The 23,221-nt window shown below is 40.4% G+C and overlaps 1 protein-coding gene across 1 annotated transcript in view; it reads right to left on the bottom strand.

The window, feature by feature from the left end:
* The window catches only part of LOC107187759 (histone-lysine N-methyltransferase Suv4-20-like), a 193,821-nt gene that overhangs the window by 166,093 nt on the left and 4,507 nt on the right, over positions 1-23,221 (bottom strand).

Consider the following 23,221-nt stretch of genomic DNA (forward strand, 5'->3'; position numbering starts at 1 on the left):
CCATATTTTTGCCCATCTGTTTCATTATTTAAATATTCGTACTAAGCATTTGGATCGTGAAGTGTAAAAGTTGACCCGATATTATAAGGCAAGATGTTAATTTTCATCTATAATTCTGATCTATACGTGGCGAACATGACAGTCGAAATATTAAAAAAGCGAACTGTGGTGTTTTTGAACATTCGTCGAAATCTAATGCATTTTACAAATGAGAATGCGATATTTAATATGCAATTATTTTGTGGCAATGGAAACTGTTGCGTACGTTCCACGTTAGTATTCGAATCGTCGACTCGCGATCACGATGCAAAATTCCAGAATGCTTTCGAAACGACTTCGCAACACCTCTCGCGTCCCGCGATAATCCTAATCTTCAAAGCACCACGCTGCGTACCTCATTCAGATGCATATGGGCGCCCCGGCGTCATTTCACGTCCGCAGAATAGCGATAGCATCGCCTAACGCTGATTAATACGTCATTGACGTACCGACAGCCTCCAGCACCGTCGGCGTAACGAGGTCATATATGATTCGGTCTAAATAGGAGCGATGAGAACGAGCAGCTTCCTTCGTGTGCTCCAAGATCGTTGAAAAAGTCACGGGATACAGGCTGCCTCAAAGATAGTACGCACGAAATTTACGTTTCGGACAAAAAAATCGTGAACGTCTGCTCCTTGCACGGTCTGATCCCTGAGTGGTCATCCTAAATTGCTAGATTAATTTGTAATTGGTGTTTAAAATGGCCACCATTGACAGATTATGCATCGAGACATCGTAGCTTTGTTTAATCCATTGTTTAAATGCAGTGTTACAATTTCCGAAGAATTTATATCGAATAGAAATAAAACTAGCTAGACTGAACCCTAAAAGTAGTTAGACCCTAAAATCAACTAGTTCTACTCTGTGCATCCTGTCTGATCAACAGGAATATTAATAAAATCTTCAGTCAGTTTTGTAAGTTTAGATTGTCCTGGACCAGGCTATAAAAACAAATACTAAATAAAAATCTGTATCTTCTATTAAATCTTAAGTACTTATCGAGAAAACTAAAAAATGTTCCAAATCTTCATTTCTAAACGCATGAAATCTACTAATGCTCAAGAAGCCTATGCAACAGATGACTACCGATTAAAAACAGACCGTTCCAGCTGTAAATTGTCGAAAACACGTGAAAATTTCACGACGCAACGTCTGCATCGCCCTGTATCCGCCAATCGCTCGGTACCCGCTTGGTAATCTACAGGAACGGGTGGGCACCCTCGTAAAATTCCTTTATTTGCCCCGTTCGCGAATAGACGCCCGGTTAGAAAAGTAATCGAGCTGAACGCAGCCGAGTGCGACGTCCTCTTTGTGGCGAATGCGCATTATTAATAGCTACACGCAACTACGAAGATTACAACTAATGGCCGGGGAGGCATGGGATATTCAACTGGCCTCGCCTAGAATCCTAGAAAAATCCACGGAACGAGTTTTCTCGGGCTCCCCTGCTAGCCTCCTGTCTGGCCGTCGTAGACGTCCAGGCCCTCTCTCTCTCTCTCTCTCTCTCTCTATCTCTCTCCTCGCGGCTCCATTCCTGCATAATCGCGGCGCATTCGTCCGGTTGCCCGACAACGCATTCGCCATGCCCAGCAAACACTCCTCCATTTTCTTTCTTTCGCCGTCTGGTAATATTCAACCCGTCGATGACAGGAAAAATCGGCTCGTGTTTCCCAAGCCAACGATCCAGACCTCACGATCGAAAGTCGCGAATTTTTCCACTTCGAGAATCTTCTTCGGATTGACATTCGATTATTTAAGAGGAAATGGTGATTTCGTTCTGAGAATGTAAATTCAGCTGATCAATTTTTAGTTTTTACTTCGTAGCTTCGGTTTAAATGATAGTGATAGGTAACAGCATTCGTAAGAGAATATTAACGTTTGTATTTCCAGCGGGGGATCCAGAACACACGATCGGAAGTTCACTTGGAGAATCTCTTCTTCAGATTGATATTCGATGATTTAATAGAAAATATTGGTTTCGTTCTGAGAATGTACACTTAAAAAAAATTATTTCAAGGACTGAAATAAATGTTAAGTCGAATGTTAATTTAGCAGATAATTCCATAGTTCCCGAAACCAAATGGTAGAAGTGATTAAAGTCTTGTAACAATGCATTTTCTCAGATCTTTCACAAGTTTCGTTGCGATATAAAAATGAAGAAATTAATTTATAAATTGAATATTTTCGAAACTTTGTCTTGCTTATCGATCCGATATAAGTAGATATACCTACGTTTATCCTCGGTAGTTCTAGTGTTAAAGATCAAGAATTCAGATCACAGTGAGAAATTTCACTGAACATAAAAAAATTACGATCACGGACATAAATCAAGTTAAATCACGACCATGATCGTGATAAATCTTTATTAGTAATTTTGCACACCATCTCTAGTAAATAGAGCTAGGGTAGATCCTTGTAAGAGTGTATTAACGTTCCTGCTAGAGATACATATTGTGGAAGAATAATGTCACGAACGGGATCATCGACTTCGTGATTTTCGGAGAAACGAGGGTAGCACGGCGTACGTCTTGCGCTACGGACGAACGGAGATTATCTGTCGCTCTCGACGGGCCTGCTGAGAGGACACGTGCACGCGTAACAGAGTCATGAAGAGGAGCCGCACGCTCTGACAGCGGAATATAAATTATTCGTGACCGTCCGACGACGTGCAGCGATATCGCACGTGCGTAGTTGCACGTAATAATAAGATACGGTGACTTCTCCGATCCATCGACTATCGCCAGCCGCTGATAAATGAACCCCTGGAATCGCAAGGCTTGTCCGTATGGACGCTACTGTGTCGCGTGTAGCTACTGCGAGGGGATCTTGTTAAGAAAAGACTTTATTGCTGCGATTCTAAATCGGATGTTCGCAATTCGATCTTTAAGATGAATGCACATGGAAAATTATAGAGTTAAAATTCCATTCTACTTAATCGTCAGCTTTCACAGAAACTTGACATTTTATTTTGAGATATTAGGTATCTTTAAACGTTGGTGAAGATTAGATCAATTGGTGGTATAAACTTCTAGTAATTATATGACGTGGTAATTAGAAGTGATTTATAGCAGAACATAAGTTTTACTTATGCGTCGAAGATGACACTTTGAAACAGAAAGCATTGCACGATGTAGGCTTGAATTTCTTGCTTTCTACGGTCGTATCAAAATGGTATAGTGTTTTATCAGGAAACAATAGGCACACTGTTATAAGTAATTAGAGGATTAGGTGAATCAATGAATGATCGTTTGACAGAACATCGAAGGTGTTATGTACTGTGAGGGACAAAATTCATACAGTAAAACTGTAGATATAAAAAAAGATAAATTTCCTGTGCTATTAATAAACTCTGAATTTTATGCATTTATAGAACATCCAATCTCCTACAATTTACTAGTACACTACAAAGTTTCAGAGGATTCATCCAGGTATTTATTTCGAACCTTTTAGAACCCTCAACAAGGTAAACAGATTTTTCTTTGCGTCCAATAATTCAGAAAAAATACATACAGTTCTATATTTGCATAAACATCAGTAGCTATTAATTACACTCAAGTGTGAAGGTACACATTCAAATTCTCACGTTGCCGTCTTCAATACTCCAGACGATCACCTGTCGAAAATTCGAGACCAAACATTCGAGCAATTCCAACAACTCGAGGTCAAGTATTAAAAGTAATACAGATTCGCGAGAACAGGATAATTGACACGCGGGTTCAAGCTATAATTTTAACCAGCTGACCTTTTTTCCCCCCTCCGATCCCAGCATTCCCGTTTATATGTTAAACAGCCGGGTTATATTATCGCGATTATGCGCGGCTCGAGCGCGCGAAACCAGATGCAAGAATGTTGCGGAGCAACTTGACTTATGCGGTTGCGTTACTTAAGCCAGATTTATTTGTCGATGACCGAGTAATCGATGGACGAGTCCCGCGTACGTACTCGGTGCAGACGACATTAACACCGGGTCGCGTGCGCTAACAATATGTAATTACCGTGGGCACGAATCAGCCGTATCGTCCAGTTTATCGAAGGGTTTGTTTCGCGATATTTATCATTTTTTCTGAAGAAACATTGGCGTATTGTATAATATTTCTGCCAGTAATAGGGGTGGTATAATGTCTTCTCAGGGGTGTTAACGTGTATAGAACGACTGGAAATATCAGGGTAACTTTGTTTTAATAAAATGGGAACTTATAAGCCTAAATTCATGACTAGACTGCGGATTTTGATGTAAATTCACAATTTTAGATATGAATGTTTAAAAATTTAAGTGGATCATCTTAAATTATGTGCTATAGGAGTTATTAGATTTGCAATAACAAGTAAATAATATTGAAGTTTATTAAAATATTTGTCTTATGTGATCTTTCGTGACAATGGTGTGGCTCGTTCAATATTCCTCAACCTCACATGACCAAATAACATTTGGATTAGTTGGTGTTTAATTATAAATTTTATATTCTAGTGCACAACTGAAAACGTTAGCCTGGCCACATGTGAATGACCTAGTAGTGAAAATATTAACTCGTTGATTTGAATGATTGGTAACGCATAAAAAGATGAAATACTTTGCGTCGACTATAAAGTATGCAGTATTTTATATCGATTGCAACGATCCCAACGAACGGATCGTTTAACTGTGACCGCCTAACATTTGACATTAACGATTGAAATGGCACTTTCTTATACATCGTGTTACGCGTTCTTTAAACATTTGATCGAACCCGACTGACGTGTTTTATGCTTAATCGACAGGCTAAAAGAACAATATTATGCACGAAGACAATAACAGGCCAGCTATAAACATATCAATGCTTATCTAACCTGCTCATTCCAGCTGTGTCCACTATCAACAAATACTGACTCACATTAATATAGTAGTGTAAACGCATACAGAACAATTCACGAGTTCACGAATACATTAAGAAGATCGATATATAGTTCTCCCCGCTTAATTGATACCTTTTTTCCCTGTTTAATAGACACATTTTTCCTTCGCTTAATTGACATGTAGTAATCCCCACCAATTCCGGGAACTGTTCACTTTGAAAGCGAAGCGTCCATAGTATACAGACTTCTCTGGATTATCGTCTGGCTTGTCCTACACAATTATTGTCCAAGCGTTATCCCCACCACTGGGGTCAAGCGCAAACTTTGTTCCCCCTCCTCTTTTGTTACTGAGGCTCGGGCTTCAGGCAAAAAACGAATTTACGAGGGTCTGAAGTATTTCGCCTTATAAGATTATTGTCCCGGCGTGGTCCCAAGTTCGGGACGATAATCGAGAGGAGTCTGTATATCCAGAAACCAGAGGTCCAGAATCAAAATTTACCAACTCGTACGGTTTACTTAGCTCAAGGAATCACAAAAATTTGGAAACCTATAAAATTTATTCGATCAGACATAAATATGTAAAGGAAGAAATTTCTATCAATTTTAGAGATGCCCTTCGACGACATTATTCATTAACAGTGTTCTCAACTTCTTCATGGAAGTCTGAATATTTAGAGAGTTTTATCTCAGTAATTGACTGAGAATCGATGCTACGAAGGGGTCTAAGAATGCATGGAACAAATCCTCCATGGTTAATAAAAAGTTGATACCAGTTCCATGGAGAAAAAAAAATCTCTTGGTCACCATTTAATCTTCTGAATTTTTATTCTAGTCCACTATCCCGCGACTAGATCGGCGTACAAATCGGTCGTTGCGCCCGATCGCGGAGAAATATTATAATAACCTAATTACAATTCGACTCTGTGCCTTCGCAATATCCGTGACTGGTGGACGACCTTCTGACGCAACCAACGACGTTCCGAACTTAGAAATCCCTCGTTCGCGATCGTCGTTGTTATCGTCTCTGGTAGACACCGTTGTTGGTGTTCCACGAATCGTCCGACAGCAGAAAAACGTGGCCGAGCGACGCGTGCAACATTGAAACCACCTTGTCTAACGAGGATAAGATAAAGCCTGCCGGCCCCGCTAGACCAAGAAAAATTCGATCAAGGAGAGGAGACGAAGAAAAAAAAAATAAGGAGAAACAGAGAGACACGGCGTGGTAGCCAGACACGTGAACACCTTGGCAGCATTATCGGCCACCGGTGCAACGTGACGCGGCAGCGGCGACGACGAGCTGTAAGCCGCGATTTTTCTGTCTAGCCGGTGTCTAGGAGCTGCGTATCGATAAACAGACCACCGCTATTAATGTCGCGAGGGGTTATCTGCGCCACGCATCGTTACGACACAGGCACTCTCTGTTTTTCTCTCTTGCAATTCTATTCATTCATCGCTTGAATCGATAGTTTTTTGCACAGCCGTGGAACGATAAAACGCAGGAATCGTCCAACGGTTGAAATACACCGATGGAAACTGTAGGGAATGATGGATGCGCGTGAATGTTTATAGCAAATGTAAGTTTTAGGTGATTTGAGCTGGAGAATGTTTGGGCTTGGTCCAATTGAGGTTCAGATGCGAATGGGAAATTTTTGAAGGATTCTGAATGGGTGGAAATGAACATTTAGTTTGACGTATTGGGTTATCGTGTTTTTTAAAGGGGAAAAAGTGTGTTTTTATTAACACTGGAACTCTACCCAAGATGAATGTTGTTATTTTCATCGTATTCGTAAAAGGGGTAGTTTGTTGAAAATGGGCGAATTGATAAATTAACGAACTTCTTCAATTGTATGTTGCAATTCAAGGTGCGAAGAATCTCAGAAAATACACTGTTATGACAGTTAATCATTTTTATAAGAATTTACGTATCAGTCATTTTGACTGCTTTGGTAGTTCCAGTGTTAAACGTAACGCGCCTGAAAGTTCTGTCCTAGAAGAGATGAGAAAATGTCATTCATGTAAAAAGTCTGCAATAGTAAGACTAGTACATAAATAAAGGAGATTTAAAAAAAGAAGTTTGCACTATAATTAACCCCCATCCGTCCCCCGTATTCCCAGCTTAATTTGTCTCTCGGTATTAAATTGACACAGTGGTAAGAAATTAATGTAACAAAAAGATAAATAGTTAAATTTGCAATTTCTCTAAAATAAAAATCACGGAGTTTCAGCTAAATTTACCTATACAAGACATAATTCTATCATTTCTTAAGGGAACAATATATCAAATTGACACAAGAGACGGATGAGGGTTAAGTGTGGCATACCATTAAGAAAAAAATTCATTAAATGCATGACATAAAACAAAGGTGAATATTGCAAAATAATATTTATCGAACTCTCCTTTCATCTAATAACGTATATACTGACATACAAAACGAAGCATCACGCATAAGTGACGCAGATAGCAAACGTGTTAAAGAGATTTTTCAATTAAAAACATTACATAAAAAGAGGTCGAGCAATTAGCGAATACCGTCGTCGCGGCGGGGAACTATTATCGATCGGGAAAGGAGGTGGAAGCGGTCTGGCGGCGACGGGTCGCCCGGGGAGAGTCGGCAATCGACGATCGATGGAGCGTCGCGACGCCGGACCAAGATCCACCGCGCCGCGTGGCACAACCGGTTGTTTATCCGTTTCTGCGGCCCTTTTAAAAATAGGCGTTCATTCAAGGATCCCGGGCCAGACGCTGCCCAGACATTCGACAGAGGCGTGTGTGTACCACAGGCGGGCATTTTGCCCCGGGTTGCAGTGCCGCCGTCTTTACACTATGCACACACACGCGCCTCACACGGCTTTGTAAACAGGATGGTCCAATAAGAATTAGCACACGAATATCTCCGTTGTTTGTGGAGATACGATAAAACTTTATTAACAGAAGTTGTTCAGTATAGAGGGGGCTATAATATGGCAGTTATAATTTTTTTTGCAGGTGGAAGAATTTCGGAGATTTCAAGGGTACCTTCATTTTCTTTAATCAACTCGTGGATCTTTTTATGCATTAACTGATGCAGTTCGAAGTTCTTTATAAAAAAGTATTTACCTATGTACGTCGAAACTAGCTTGAATAAAAAAAATAAATTAAATAAAACTACTAAATATTTTTTTATTGTACTATGTTCTTATTTACCACTTTTTAAAAAATTTTTCCAATTAATAAATGTCATTGTATTAGTTTTATACAACTTCGATTGTATTGGCTCAAAAAACTCTTCAACATACTTCCAGATGGATTTTGATTTCAAAGTTTTTTCTTCATAGAGAATATTCCAGTGATCTAAAGGACTAATTACCTGATGGGGAAAAGTCTAATTAACTGGGTAATTGCTGTAATGTTCTCCAGTTGCAGTAGTCTAATTTTTTTCCAAGTTTAATACAACGTAATAAAAATGGACTTGTATTCAATATATAATTACTATACTGAATTTGAAGATGACACTTCGAAGACACTTTTAATCCCAACCTTTACGCGGAATGGTGTTCATCGCTAAATAGTACTTCTTAGCAGAAACATAGATGTACCCTTATAAAGTTTGTTTATGAATTTGGGATCAATTCTTCACCTTAATTAACTTTAGTATTTAACACAGTTGATTTTCTTCCTACGTTAGATAGTGACGTGAAACAAGCAGAATAAATTATGTAATTTTGCAACACAGACAGAAGTTATGTTAACAATTCTCATTCATAAAAATGTCAAATATACCTATCAGTAAAATCGATCATTCCACATGCAACGACCTAATAATAAGATGTGTAGTTTCACTCAAACATGAGAATTTTCTTTAACTGAATGTATAGACCAGAGTACATTCTTAATAGATTTAACCAACAAACTAGAAAAAATCGTATCCATTGTCAATCCCCAAATAAAACTATAATACACACCAACTCGATCTGTTATCCGAGTCGTCGAGAAAATTGATAAAATGTGAATGAACGTCGCACGAGTCGCAGGGAAATGAGTCAAAGACGAGTCAGCGTGGAGGGGGAAAGGGAACTTGGGAAAGCGTCGCGAGAGCTTTCAGAGCTTCCGAAATGGGCGATGATACGGTGGAAGGGCGAGGAACGCGGCGATAACGCGTAACGGAATGACCTCGGCTCACTCGTCGGTCGTTCGGCGGCAATATGTTAGAATTCCCTCGCACTAGAAATATACTTATGTCACTCTCTTTTCGCGGTGGCTGCCACCACGGGAACGTGCGCGCTGTGCGCGAGAGAAGTTATTTTTGTTTAGTCTGCCCGCCCGCTCGTGCATCCCTCTTGAACTATATTCGACCCGCAGGTATAGAGGGTGCTTAGAATATTACGACTCGGAATTTTTGTTGCTCGTCATAAAAGGAATTTTAATTGTTTAACGGACGACCAAATCGTATATAAAGACACTAATCGTTAAAATTACATTTAAAAGACAAAACCTCGTTAAAATTAAGTTTATTTATAATTTAAAGAACCCTACGGAAATATGTATTTTAAAAATTCTGTGATTCCACTAATCGTATTTTATTTGTTTCTGATTCCAATCGTCTAAGTACGGATTTTATAGACTTATAACTGGACTTCGAATTTTTATGCAAAATAATAATTTCTGATGTAATTCATACGGGCAAAGGCGAATGGAGAAATTTCTTTTCTTAAGTATCGTACTCGGTTCGGAATAAAATATAAAATTTGTTGCATCTGATGAAAGTTTTGTCTTTTACTCGATTTCACTGGGCACTATGAGCTATAATTGCATAAAATCCGCAGGCTAGTTATAACATTAGTAAATTAGAAGAAAATAAAAACTTTAAAAATAATAGTTTATAGTAATATTTGCTACCTATTTTTAACGTAACGAGGCTCTCGACGAAAGATAGAAACATCCGTTTGATTCCCAGCTTCGTGGATTAGCTCACAGAAAAACTCACCCAGTCACTAACATCAATACACTTTCACTGCTAAAATAATACAGAAGGACTTTACCTTATACACTCCTATTAATACTAAAGGAATATTAGTACCTACCTCGAAGTTCAGGACATACAAAAAAATATGAAGTAACTCGTGGAAAAGGGCGGGGGATCGGTCAGTAAAGCTAACACGTGTAGAAAATTTATGACCATGGGGTCTGGGCAAGAAAGTTCGACCTAGGGTGTCTGTTGCCATTTCTCCTTTTCACTTTTGTTTTAAACATTACACAGCAATTTCATGGAAGACTTCGGACCCTAGTCAGGCATGAATCTTCCAGGCCATCGATCCACACTCGATCGCCTAACATTTCTGATTCAATAACATAGGGATTATCAGAAAACAAAATGAGTATTTCCCATAATATTATTGGCAGATTTTATGCAATAATATATTAAGCTTTCGACGAATCGAACTCTAATTCTAATTATAGATAACTTAATTTTTCACTCGGTTCATCGAGGTATTACACTATGCAGTAAATCCTCGATGAATGCTCGAAGGCACCTCGACCTTGACAAGAAGAAATCTGTAGGTGTAACGCTGACTTTTTAGTGAGATTTAGCGCAGTGATAGAGTCTGGAATTCTGAAGCCAATGATATTTGTTTCAGCCGCATATTGCCATTAGTTTATGAAATATTTAATGTTCAGTGCCGAGGAACCTTCGAACACTCATCGAGAATTTATTGTACACCCTGTAAAATTTGAAATTTTCATTTCCAAGACTATGCATAATAGAATCTACTCAATATTCGTGGACCAAGATGATGAATCCTCGGAACGATCCCTCGGACTCCGAAACGGCAAAAATCAAAGATCGTCAGCGTGCCAAGAAGATATAAACGCGGGCAATGGTAACATCGGCGCGGCAAGATGGCGTCTGATTACCGTGTCGTTCTTTCCACGGTATCGAGGGAGCCGCTGGACGACGAGGAGGAACAAAGATCGCTGGCGACTGATCGTGATTACGGGGCAAATGACAGGGCCGTGCATTACGAGTGATTTAGAAGTGCTCATTAGGAACCATTGACTTAATTCCCTGGCAGCCAGCTACGGCTTCATCATGCAAACGCGATTTCGGCCGTTTTCTGACCGGTGATTCCACGGTTCGAAGATCCTCGATTCTGAAAAACGTGATTGCGATCGTGTGCATTCGAAGAACGTTTTAACAGAATGTGAAAATTCCAGCGTAATTGGCACGATCGTTTTGTAAAACGATAATCGAGAGGTAATTTTAATTAATTTTTGGTTGATCCTGGAATATTTCTTAAAAACGATAGTACGTTTTGGGTTGAGTAGAGGCTGGAGATTACAATTTCATTTTCGAAGAAATCGTGGATATACTGCACGGTGGAAAATGGCCAAGGGAGTATCGGACCAACGACAACCGCGAACGAGGGCTGGTCGATGCCCCAGTGCTGTGCACTTGGCACCATTTTCCTACCCTACCCCATCGCGCACCCTCTCTCTGTCGCTCTCCTTCCCTTGTTCGCCCCGCGTGTTTCAGAGGAATAAAGAGGGAAACGGGAGAACGGATTAAATCAAAGGGTGGAGGGTCCGATGCGGCGATGGTGTTGGATCTACAGGGTGTTCCGGAAATTTTCGCGCGATGTTTCTAGCGCTCGACGTTCGAATTACATTTAATAATGAAACAAAATTGTTTGTAATATATTTTGCACGGTGCTTGAGCCTTCAAGAGTGTACTGCAAGTACTGTCGATCTTGTGACATTATTTTCAAATACTTTTTTTGAATTAATATCAATATATTTTGTGTAAACGGTATACATTAATATTCTGTAAATGACTTCTAGATGCAGTCACGAATAAATTGCACAGCCTGTAGATTTTACATCCTCTATTCGTTCTTTTTCCTGGGAATAATTCTGAAATATCTTCAAAATCCGTTAAGCGTGAGACCATTTTCCTAAATAGAAGACTTTGTCGTGAATTAATTGTTACGATCAATCACTATAGTACTATAACCAATATAATTCTTACTACTTCTTTCACACGAGTTGGGATAGTAAATGATCCAAGATGTCCTTGCAATAATAGTGATCAAGACATTGATCATATTGTTTGGCATTGGCCTCTTTTTGAAATTGCAACTTCCGACTACTATGATCATTTACGCACCAAACCCAATATCGAAGTCCATTTGTGTATTCTAACATTTCTAAAATGCTTTCATTTAACCCTCCGTTGTCACACCTCCTTTTTCTAACGTAGTTTTCACATTTGCGTCAATCAGACCCAAGCCAATATTCAATCAACTGTTGTTTAAAAACTATTTGTTCAATTAAGTCGTAAAAAATTCTGTGATGATATTTGAACATGGTAGATTATATTTTCATGGTTAAAAATTAACATTGAAAATTTCATCATGTCCAAAAAAATTCTTGAAGAAAGACAAAACTTTGGAAAACATTTTTTTTATGTTCACCTGAAATTATCTACCTGAAATTACTACCACATGGCGCCAGTAGTACCACTTTCAATGATGTAAATGTGAAATACTCTCACTATATGGTAAATAAATCTTTTACAAGATTTGAATGCCTCGATTAAAAAAAAGAAACCGTAGAACCATTCGACGACTTTTCCAAAGAGACCAATAAAACCGTACAAGGAGAGAAAGCAAAAGACCCTAAAAACCGCGTAACGCTCGAAGGAAACGCAATACGTGTGGCGACGACAGCCCAGTTTCCCAATATCTCGCGAAGAAAACATTCCATACCCCTGAAACGATCGCCATAACGAGAGAGTTTAACCCTTACAGTACCTTATAAGTTCTCCGGGTACCATCCTAAAATACCTTGAAAAATTGTGATATCTATTAAACCTAACATATATCCCCTAAAAATAAAGTTATTTTCACATTTCTTTTTTTATTTTATTATTCCTATCCAGTGAACATATATTCCACTATATAAACTTATTTTATCAAAGAAAAGTGTCATTACACGTGTGTAAACCATATTAAAACAGGAAAGCCGATGTATGGGCTCAAGATATTTTTCGAAAAACCCACAAAGTCGATATATCGACCCAAAGGTACCAACAGGGTTAACAGTCTGTGGCGTTTTCGTCGGGCGCGTGTGAACCAACGCGGCCGACCGCGCAGAGATCACGCCGTCATAAATCCGAAGACACAGAGAAAGAGACAGAGACACATGGAGTGTGTGACACATCGTTCCGCGCCGTGTAAAATGTCAGCGACAATGGCGCAACGCGACGGGGACCGTGGGTCGACGAACCCCGGCATCGAAATTGTGTCACGTGCTTCCCACTACAGATTACAAGCAACGTAGACGCTCCATTAGACGGGGCCCGCGCGCGGAAGAATCCCTATTGATAAAACGCGGTAATTAGGCCGAACATCCCGTTTCTACGCGCGACTACGGGGAACGGGGAGAGACGCACTCTCTCACGTACAGAGAGCAGAGGAGAGCCATTAAATCGGTCGCGGCGCGCGCGATCACCTGCAGCAAGGGGGGTTCAACCATTTTTTTTTTTTACCTTTCTCCCTCTCTCTCTCTCTATTGCCAGTCGCACGCGATTTACCGCGGTAATTAACATTTACATCGGCAATTAATGGCAACGGGATTTAAATTTCCAGCTCGTCGAGTCGTGCCGAACGTTCCACGGCGATAATTGAGTCGGACAATGAGCCGGGATCACCGTGTGTGATTCGTATTCCCGATGACTTTTCGAATTAAACGACGGACCGATACTTTCTCCTTTTTACGGTGGAAACGATATTGTTTTATAGCGGATGATGGAGGTATTGTTGAGATTTTTAAGGGATTTCGTACTTTAACCCAGAGTCCTTGACTTGGACGATGGTGCGTATAACTTATTCGATGAGTCGAGTCAGTGACTGTTGGCAAAGGGAGGTGAGGAGGAGACTGAGGATGTTTATGTAAAATCAGAATTTTGGGTAGTGATGTATTAAAATGAAAATTAAACAGAATTTCGTTTTCTGTGTTAGGGTTTTTAACCCTCGAATGAGAAGGTGGGTATTAAGGTCATACTTAAGGTAAAAAGATTATTGTCCTGAACTTCTATTTTTGTTTGCTTATATTAAACAATGACTGAGTTATATAATATATAATAATATAAGTGTTAAACGGTTACTAAATAATAGAAAATATTTTAAAACGAGAATAATAATAAAAATAAAGAATAGAGTGGGAACTGCATAATACAAACTATAACCTCGGTTGGATACGACCCGGATCTTACCATTAGAGGATTAATATGTTATTAATAATAAATTAATACTACTTAACTTTATTAAAGTCTGCATTTCACTATATTTTACGGGCTAGGGAATAGAATACTCCAGAACGATTCTACGATCTATCTTCCAGGGATTAACAAAACAAACAAGAATAAAAAATTATGTTACTTTTGCCCATTCTGTAACAAAGACCAGTCGAATCTGAATGAAGGACACAATATCCAAACCAATGCAGGGCCCATTTGGCTAGAATAAATTCTATTCTCTTGGACCAAAATAGGGCCTAAACATATCAAGAAGATCCCACGAAGGACCCAGTCCACCAATCATCCCCAAACACATCACTGCCCAGAAACGAAATTTCATACATTAACGAGCCAAAACATAGAGGCTAGACCTCTTCCTCTCTCTACCCGTTACCTCCTTTACTTTTCCTCTCGGCCCGGATTCCCGCTCCGACAGCGGCGGCGTAGCTCTTAAAACGCTGAAAGGTATTTCCTCGGTTCCGGAAGTCGCATTATTCCTCCTGGCTGGAGGCGAGGGCCGAGCCGGTAGAGTCTGCCAGTATTATAGGGCCGAGGGTACATATAGTTCGCTGTACAACAGTCAGTCAATACTTTATAGCACGAACCAACTTCCACCCATCCATCTCTCTTTCTCTCTCTTCCCTACCCCTCTCTCAGCCACCCTTTCCACCGCCCTCCCTCGACACCCCACGATCCACCACCGTTAGAGAGCCTGCGTGGAGGGTACAAGCAAACCCCCGGCCTTCTTTTTCCTCTCTCTCTCTCTCTTTCACTCGTCCTTTCTTCCAGCACCGGGGGCAAATACGAGCGAGACGGTTTCCACGATCTCCCATCGGTCTCTCCCGGTTCGCTCGCAATATTCCGTGTATATATCCCTTAGCTCCCCAGAGGGTAGGACGAGCAGGACGTAAAGCGACGAAGGGCTGCGAGACTTCGCAGCGCGAGGAACGGCCGAGCCCCCGTCGTCGAGGTAGAGGCGACGACCGACCACCCCCCTCGCGAATAAAACAAGGGGGAAGAGACGATGCGCTATCATACCCACGTTACCATCCCTCCTTCCCTTTATCCCCTATCGGTGTTCCCTTTAATCTCGAACCACCCCTAACGCGAATGTTCCTTCCCCCATGGCGTTCCTCTGGCTAGACGAGCTTATTTCACCTAAGCTTTGTAAGCTCTCGCGATCCGCGACCAGAGGAACCAAACGGACGAACTCGAGAACCCGGAACCTTTACGTTTTGCCGGACGACTTGGCCTGATCAATCGAGCTAGCCCGGCTGGCACAAGGATTTCTACGTCCCATCGTCCCTTGGGAGCTATACACACAGGACTGGTGAAACCTGGATGAACGTCTGGAGGATGTGCGTCTTTCTCGATCGTTTAACCTAGTCGGACTGGGTTCGTTGGATCGGTTAGAGGGATCCTGGGGCTGGGATTCAGTTTTGTTGCTGGTGGAATTAAGGATCGATAATGGATTTTTGATTTATAAGTTTTGTGTGCGACTGTGAATTTAAATCTGAAGTATAGGGTGATTTATAAATGCGTATTAATAGTTCATGCGGTAAGTCTACACACTGATATAAATATAAAATATTAGAGGTACATATGTTCTATATACCTTAGTTTTTATGTTATTTAGTTACTGGTGTTGACGAACTCAAAATGGGTTTAATAAACCTAAATGTTATTCTTTTTCTTTAAGTTAACGAGAAATACTATTTTACTAGTATTGTTATTAAACTTTTCGAGTTAATGCACACTTGCAATAAATACAGAATTTCTTTTATTCCTGGGAAATTATTGACGATAAAGTAATTCTGGAGACTGTAGTAGTGGAAAAGATCCTTAGGCAAGGGGTTAAAGAAAATGTTCGAAGTGCCCGCCTCGTGCCTCAACACCAGGTATTCTTAGATAACAAATATCAGATATTCTTCGAATAATCTCAAATCCATTTTACGTCCTTTCTCACAGACCGTGCACATTATTCACTTGCGTTTAATGCACTATAGCTTTTAAATATGGCCCCGAAAATAAAAGTCTAATCGGTTGAGATCAAGCACTTCGAACATTCTTTTTAATCATTCATAACTTAAAAACTAAAGTATATAGGGCATATGTTCATATGACGTTTTTTTACTTAGATTAGTGGGTAGATTTACCTCCTGAAGTATTGGCATGCATTTATGAACCATTCTATCTAGAAGGTATTGGAACGAGGTACAGAATATCGTGGGTGCAGTTTAATTACTTCAAAATTCAGAATGAGACTGGTTGAAAATGATGAATTTTTTACGTATCAAGTGGTCATTGCATAAAAGATAGATATTAACCCGTTAAGCGAGGGAAGAATTTTTGCACAATGCACTGTGGGTTATTTGCCTTAAAAAGCTGGTTAGAATTCCAATTTTTAAACTTAATAAAAAGACAAAAAGAGTGTTTTTCCTTTATGATATTAATATTAAAATAAAGTGAGATGACGACCATTTCAAAAGTATAAGCTATGGCGGATAGAGACGCTTTTTCTACTTAAGGGGTTAAAGTATCTACAGGCAATCCTCGTGTAACACAGCATTCCCATAACACAGTCAAAGAATTGTAAAGAACCCTCGAATAACACAGTTTTCCTACGACACAGTTTCGCTTTAACAAAATTAAAAAGTGTAGTTTCATTAATTTTTGCTAGTTCTTAATTTCGTGTAACACGACAATTTTCAGGAATCTAGCCACCGTCTTATACTAAACATACTGAACGAATCTCCAATTAAGTGGGTCAAATCCACCCAGCCGAAAGTTTCCTCACGACCGTCCTTACTTTTCTGCTCCATCCCACTGACTCTTCCTCCGACCATTAATTCCTTCATGCCTATGGATACCGTATCCAGAAATCGTGGGCATAAAATCGTTTCAAGACGAGAATAGGCCCTGTGTGCCAGGCCGAGCGTGGAATTCGTTCCTCCGGCGAATCAGAAGCGTAATTGTGTAAAGTTTCCAGTGGAAGGGTGACGGTGCGAGTGGTGGAAGGCAGGGGGATGGTGTACCACCGCGGGAGGGCGTCGAGTAGAGAGCCGAGTATCTAGGTCTGTGTAACGATTTTTAGAGTCTCGACCCCTCCGACAATCGTCCAGCCCATAAAAAACTTGAGGCACCCCACAGTCAACGGTGCGCGCCAGGGTTTCCATAGCGACCAAGCGCGCCCTTTCGCGCCCCTCCTGTCGTTGACCTATACCTACCATGTAGCCGAGGAACCCTTAGATCCTACCGGCTGCCCTAAATCTATTAGACAAATTCAAAGATACACAACGCCACGGTAGGAAGTATTGCCTCCCCCCCCCTCCTTACACCCCTGTAATAAAATAAATCAGGACGCCGTGAACGAGAAGCCGGAGAGAGTCCAAGACCATGTGCTCCTCGCGATAGGGGGAAATCGTTTCGGCGAAGGGACTGGGTTATTGGGGTGAAAAAAAAGCGATGGTTAACCCTTTGACACTTTGCGATAAATCCAACGAGACGGTGATAAAATCAGAAAAGTTCCTGAGAAAATATAGAAATCAGGAAGAAGGGTTTATTTTTTTTAATTTCGTTGTTGGCGTAAGTGCATTCTAGATTCAAATATATGTTACAGTTTGAAAATAGGTACTAATAAAATATGATAGAAATTTGTGTCGAGATGTTTGATTTCTGAAGGCAACAGATTAAATTTAATATTCTGTGGATTATAGTTTCTGGTAGATCTTTGTATCTATAATATACTTTTGTCCCTCAGACGACGGTGTCTGGGTCCATTTGGACCAAAAATTTCAGAAACTTGACGCATCATTCTAGTTTACGAAAACTAATTCTAGCGTATAATTGTTTATACTAATTTTTATAGGAAGATCTGTATATTTATAAACAATTCGTTCCAAGACACATTTAAAGACAAATAACTAGGGGTCTATCTGGACCCAAGTACAGCTGTCTATTCGACATTATTTTATTGTATTCTGCACACACACGCACAGATAGATCTACCAACACGCTTATAATCCACGGTCGACTAATGATAAATTTAATATTTTGCCCTCAAAAGTCAGACAATATCATGACACGAATTTCCTCTATTATTCTGTTATTTGTTTCCAAACGGTTAGATCCTTATTGCAGCTCCTATATACTAATAAATTATTTTTTATAAACTTGACATATATTACATACTCGTATATAATATATTTTTGTAAGTTTGCTTTATCATTCACAATTTAATACCGTTCCAATAGAGACTCCTATCCTGACAAGGTTTGGCCCCCAACTGATATAAAGCACCGTTCCTAATCTCTTCAATTTCCTAGGCCCTTTTTCTGATTTAGCGATCACCACGGATATTATTGAATTTCCTATATACCTAGAAAAAAAACTGAAATTGGTATTCCTTCGTAAACCTACATATTCCACGCTCGTATCTCTCAACGTTCGCGTATCAATCTCGCAAGATGCACCACGGTATCGCGGAGGGTTAAAAATTTCCACGGTGGCTCGGTTGGAAACGTCGTGGGTTGCAGAAGTAGAGAGAGAGAGAGAGAGAGAGAGCACAAACCGAGGAGAAACCCCTCGATCGAGCTTCTCGTGGCTCTCGACGAATGCCTCGCGGATTCGTAATTTTTGTTCTCCCCTCGGCCCAGAAGGGGGAGCAAGAAAGTCGGACAGGGACTGAAGAGAAACAGAGAAAGATAGAGAAAAAGGGAAAGGGAGAAGCGGGTGGTACAGAGGGACCTCGGTACAACGAACGGGGCCGTGGTCGGAAGGTTGGAAAGAGAGAGATGATCGCGAGGTGGTAAAAGGTAACTGAGAGGGGAGAGAAAGAGAGAAGAGGTGACTCTCCTGCGGAAAGGAGCACTCCTGCGATGAGAAGGAACGGAGGGATGGGCCGGAGAGAAACAAGAAAAGGGTTAACGTCCTTTCGTACCGTTCCTTGCCCTCTCTCTCTTGCTCTTTTCCTTCGTTCTCTCGGAACACTCTTCTTTCCTCCGAGTCTCTCTCGCACACCCTTTCCTCCTTCTCCGCAATCGCCATTCTTCGCCCTTTCTCACTCCATTTCCCTTCCACTGATATACATATCTCTCTCTCACTCTTGCTGCTGCCCTTCTTGCTACGGGAGATTCGAGCGCGATTCCACTTCTCTACTGTCTCCCCCACCTCTTGTTCCAGGTTCCGCCATTTATTATTCATCGGCGAGGGAAATTTATATACGTCTTACCGCTGGCCGTCATACTTAATTCTCGATTTACGATTCCGCGGCTCTCACCTTCTTCTTTTCTTCTTTGTTCCTTTTCTTTTTGCCGGCGTTGCATGTCTGATGTCAGGGGACGAGCGCGGGGTATATCCGTATTCTCTTCTTCACGGTTACGTACGAGTAGCTATAGTTCTTATGCTTTCTTTTTTGTCTTTTCTCCTTGCCCCCTCCCGTTTCGCTTCCCTTTTTACTCGATTCGTCGACTCGCAGCCGCCTAAATTTCCCTCGACGACGCCTTGGTAATAGCTCCTCGGGACGAAGTGAATACTCCACGGACGTGAATTGTAAATGGACCCCTGGCGACCTGGTTCCCGAGATCGCGCGCTGAGGTCATTCTTTGATCGGGAACGTGGATCCTTGACTTAGGTTTAGTGACGTTACACACGGGTTAGAGGATGTTAAGGGTAACGGAATAGAGGATAGTTGGTGATTGGGATGGAAAAAGAGTGTAGGAAATTTGTATCGAAACACTTTGTTAATTTTGAGGTGTATAGGTTCCCATAATACACTGGTTGGAACAGTTAGAGGATCTCTGGAAAGTGTTTTATACAAATATAACTAGGTGGGACTAATGTTAGTATTGTACAGAAAATATATAGATTTTCTTGGAGGATTTTGAGCATTCTGCATTGCAAAAATGACTTTATGTGCGAAGCAGGGAACTAATTAACGTTGCTTGCGATTGAGATGATGGGGTTCTTTCGTCAAGGTAATTTTCGTGGAAGATTCTTAGTATTTTTGCATTGCAAAAATAACTTTGTACGGAAAATATATCAATTTAGCATTTGTTTTATTTCTTTCGTTTGATGGGAGCAACAAGATCGCCCACATTACCAATCCCCTGATTCTTTTGGCCACTGTAGATTCATTCATAAAGTTTGCTTTCTATACTTCCAACATGGTAGACACTCGACTGTGTACAAATGAAACAGAATAATTAAGTTCGAATACTAAAAAGGGTTAGCAAAGAAGATACAAAACAAAATGGAAGCTAGAAAGTTTCAAACACCATACACAACATACAGATTAAGACTTTAATGTGATGACACCATCGTACTGCAAAACAGAGATGGGCAAATTCATTATCTATATACAGACTTTCGAATAACAAATAAAAGAAAAACAGAAGTACTTTTTATCTTTTATAATACAATGCTACAACTGCTCCAAAAGAGTAGACACTTGGCAAACAATTACTTAATCTCACTCACGATTTAAAGGCCAGAATGACGCTCGTAAGACAAATTTATACTACACTTTGGATGTGCATCACTGATAATTCATCCACAATCCATTCAATTCATCATAACTAGAAATTAACTTTACTCTGTTCATTGATCACTTTGGATGCATTGTACATGAAAACAATTTTCACACCTTTCAGTGTGGATCAATCATCCGTGATACACATTCAAAGTGTAATTCGCCTTTAGATACTCCTGCTTCTCACTCTGTAGTATACGAATAAAATTCTATCCAATTCTGCTACAAAATGTCCCCATAAAAATTCACACAATGCAAGCTCAGAAACAAAAGAATTTTTCCTAAAACTGACTTGAATGGACGTCACTGACCTGAACAACGCGCGAACAACACCGTATATATTTGAATCTTCCTGTATTCGGTGAGGCACATCGAACCGGTGAACTAATTACGCTTGTAGAACCAAGTGGCGCGAACGAATCGGCCACGATGGGCGGCAAAAAGGCGGCGCTCGTGCCTCGTCGCAGCGGTGGCGGGGATCGGACATGAAATTTCTGGGACAGTTTGCATATTTTCGCGTGACCGGCGCGCCTGGCCCTCGTGCCCTCCCGTGGGAAGAAACTCGGGCGACGTTATAATTATTAGGACCAATTTGTCCGGCTAATAACACGTTATTACATTATTATAAAGTCGTAAAGATAATCATTACGTCTGCTCCGGGCTTCGCCAAGCCTATTGTTTTTACGGCCCACGAGTCCCTCTCCGTAGGTGCTATTATTCGCGTTGATCTTAAAACCTAGGCCGCACACGTAATAGCTTCTGCCCCGATTATACCGCCTCGGCCGGCACTCGTTCCCCGTGTTTTAACCCCTTTTGCGGACCCGGCCTGGAAGGTCTTAAATCACGTGTGGGGTGACGAGCTGGGTTCCTTTATGCCACTGACACCACCACCATTCATTCTGACGTCCGACTTTAACTTTCCATCGTCAAGCTTTATTGTTCGCTACGAGAATTCTGGTTATTTAATAGAATTTCTAAACATTTTTTTCGAAATTTCTAAATGTTCTTTAGCCGAATATTTCAAATCTCCGAATGTTCAAAATTTCTAAATATTCCAAATTTCTTAGCATTTCAAATTTCAACATATTTCAAATTTCTTAGCAATCCAAATTTCTAAATATTCCAAATTTCTAAACATTCCAAATTTCTAAATCTTTCAAATTTCTTAGCATTCCAAATTTCTAAATATTCTCGATTTCTAAAAATTCCAAATTTCGAAATATTTCAAATTTCTTAGCATTCCAAATTTCTGAATATTCCAGATTTCTAATCATTCCAAATTTTAAAATATTTCAAATTTCTTAACATTCCAAATTTTAAAATATTTCAAATTTCTTAACATTCCAAATTTCTAAATATTCCAAATTTCTAAACGTTCCAAATTTCTAAATCTTTCAAATTTCAAAAAAGTTGAGTTCCATGCTTTTAGATATTCCAAATTTCTAAACATTATTTACAGATTACGATCTATTCTGTTCCGTTTTTCCTCAGTTGATTATAGCTACAATACCGGTTCGAAGAAACCTCATAGATTCTTAGATTATTAGAATTTTTATTAGAATAACACTGCAAAAACCAGAAAATGGAACTCACTGAAAATAACGATACAACAATAAGACTCCAAACACTCGAACGACACAAAGAGTATCTCCAGCTGACTTCCATAAATAGGGGTATTTAAGCTCCCCTGGAGCTCCCCGCGATAAGGAGACATAAATTTTAGAATTTAGATTAATACTGCAGCAAGCTTCCTGAAGAAGCGGTCGTTCTCTACAATCGCACGATCTGAGGAGAAAATGCAAAGTCACGATCAAACAAAAGGATCCGACTTTTTAAATTCTTCCACGCCGATCGGTATCTAAAAGTCCAATTGTTTCTCTAACGTGTGTCGGCTGATAAGCTACAAAATCCCGTATGTATTGTGAACATTTGTAGCTTTTACATCTGACGAAATCACTGGCCCCGTTGCAGTTGGAAGACACAAGGCCGCGGGCAGTGATTTTTCCGAAAGGTGATTAAACGGTTCGAATCTAATCGAGACTCGCGTGATCGACGGGAACGATCGATTAAAAAAATCGTGATACACACTCGGGGGACACAGAGGAGACGCAAGTTCTCGGGAAGGAACAGCGGTGTTTTACACGGCTGTTTGTAATAACACCGATATCTGTATCGCGTGTTTGGCGAACGGCGCTCCGAAAGCCTGATAAAGCCCACGGAACAGACCGCGGTTTATTTTAGATTATAACGTTGCGTATCGCCGCGTGTAATCTCGATAAATAGCTCGTTAATTCCGCTTGATCATAATAAGATAACCACGGATTGGCATCGAGCCAAAAATTTGGACATTCCCGGATTCTGGCCGCCCCTCGTTTTTCCTTTCTTTTCCCCCCTGTCGGTCCCTGTCCGTCTGCCGTCTGGTTGTTTTTTCCTCTCCTTGCCGTTCCACGATCGTTACTTCCTGTAATTATTAAGCCTATCCGAAAGTATTTATTTATTTTCCTTCCTGCAGTGACATGATTGTCGACACGGAATCGCATTATCT

Source organism: Dufourea novaeangliae, unplaced genomic scaffold, assembly GCF_001272555.1.
Source record: "Dufourea novaeangliae isolate 0120121106 unplaced genomic scaffold, ASM127255v1 scaffold101, whole genome shotgun sequence".
In the NCBI taxonomy this organism is placed as follows: Eukaryota; Metazoa; Arthropoda; class Insecta; order Hymenoptera; family Halictidae; genus Dufourea; species Dufourea novaeangliae.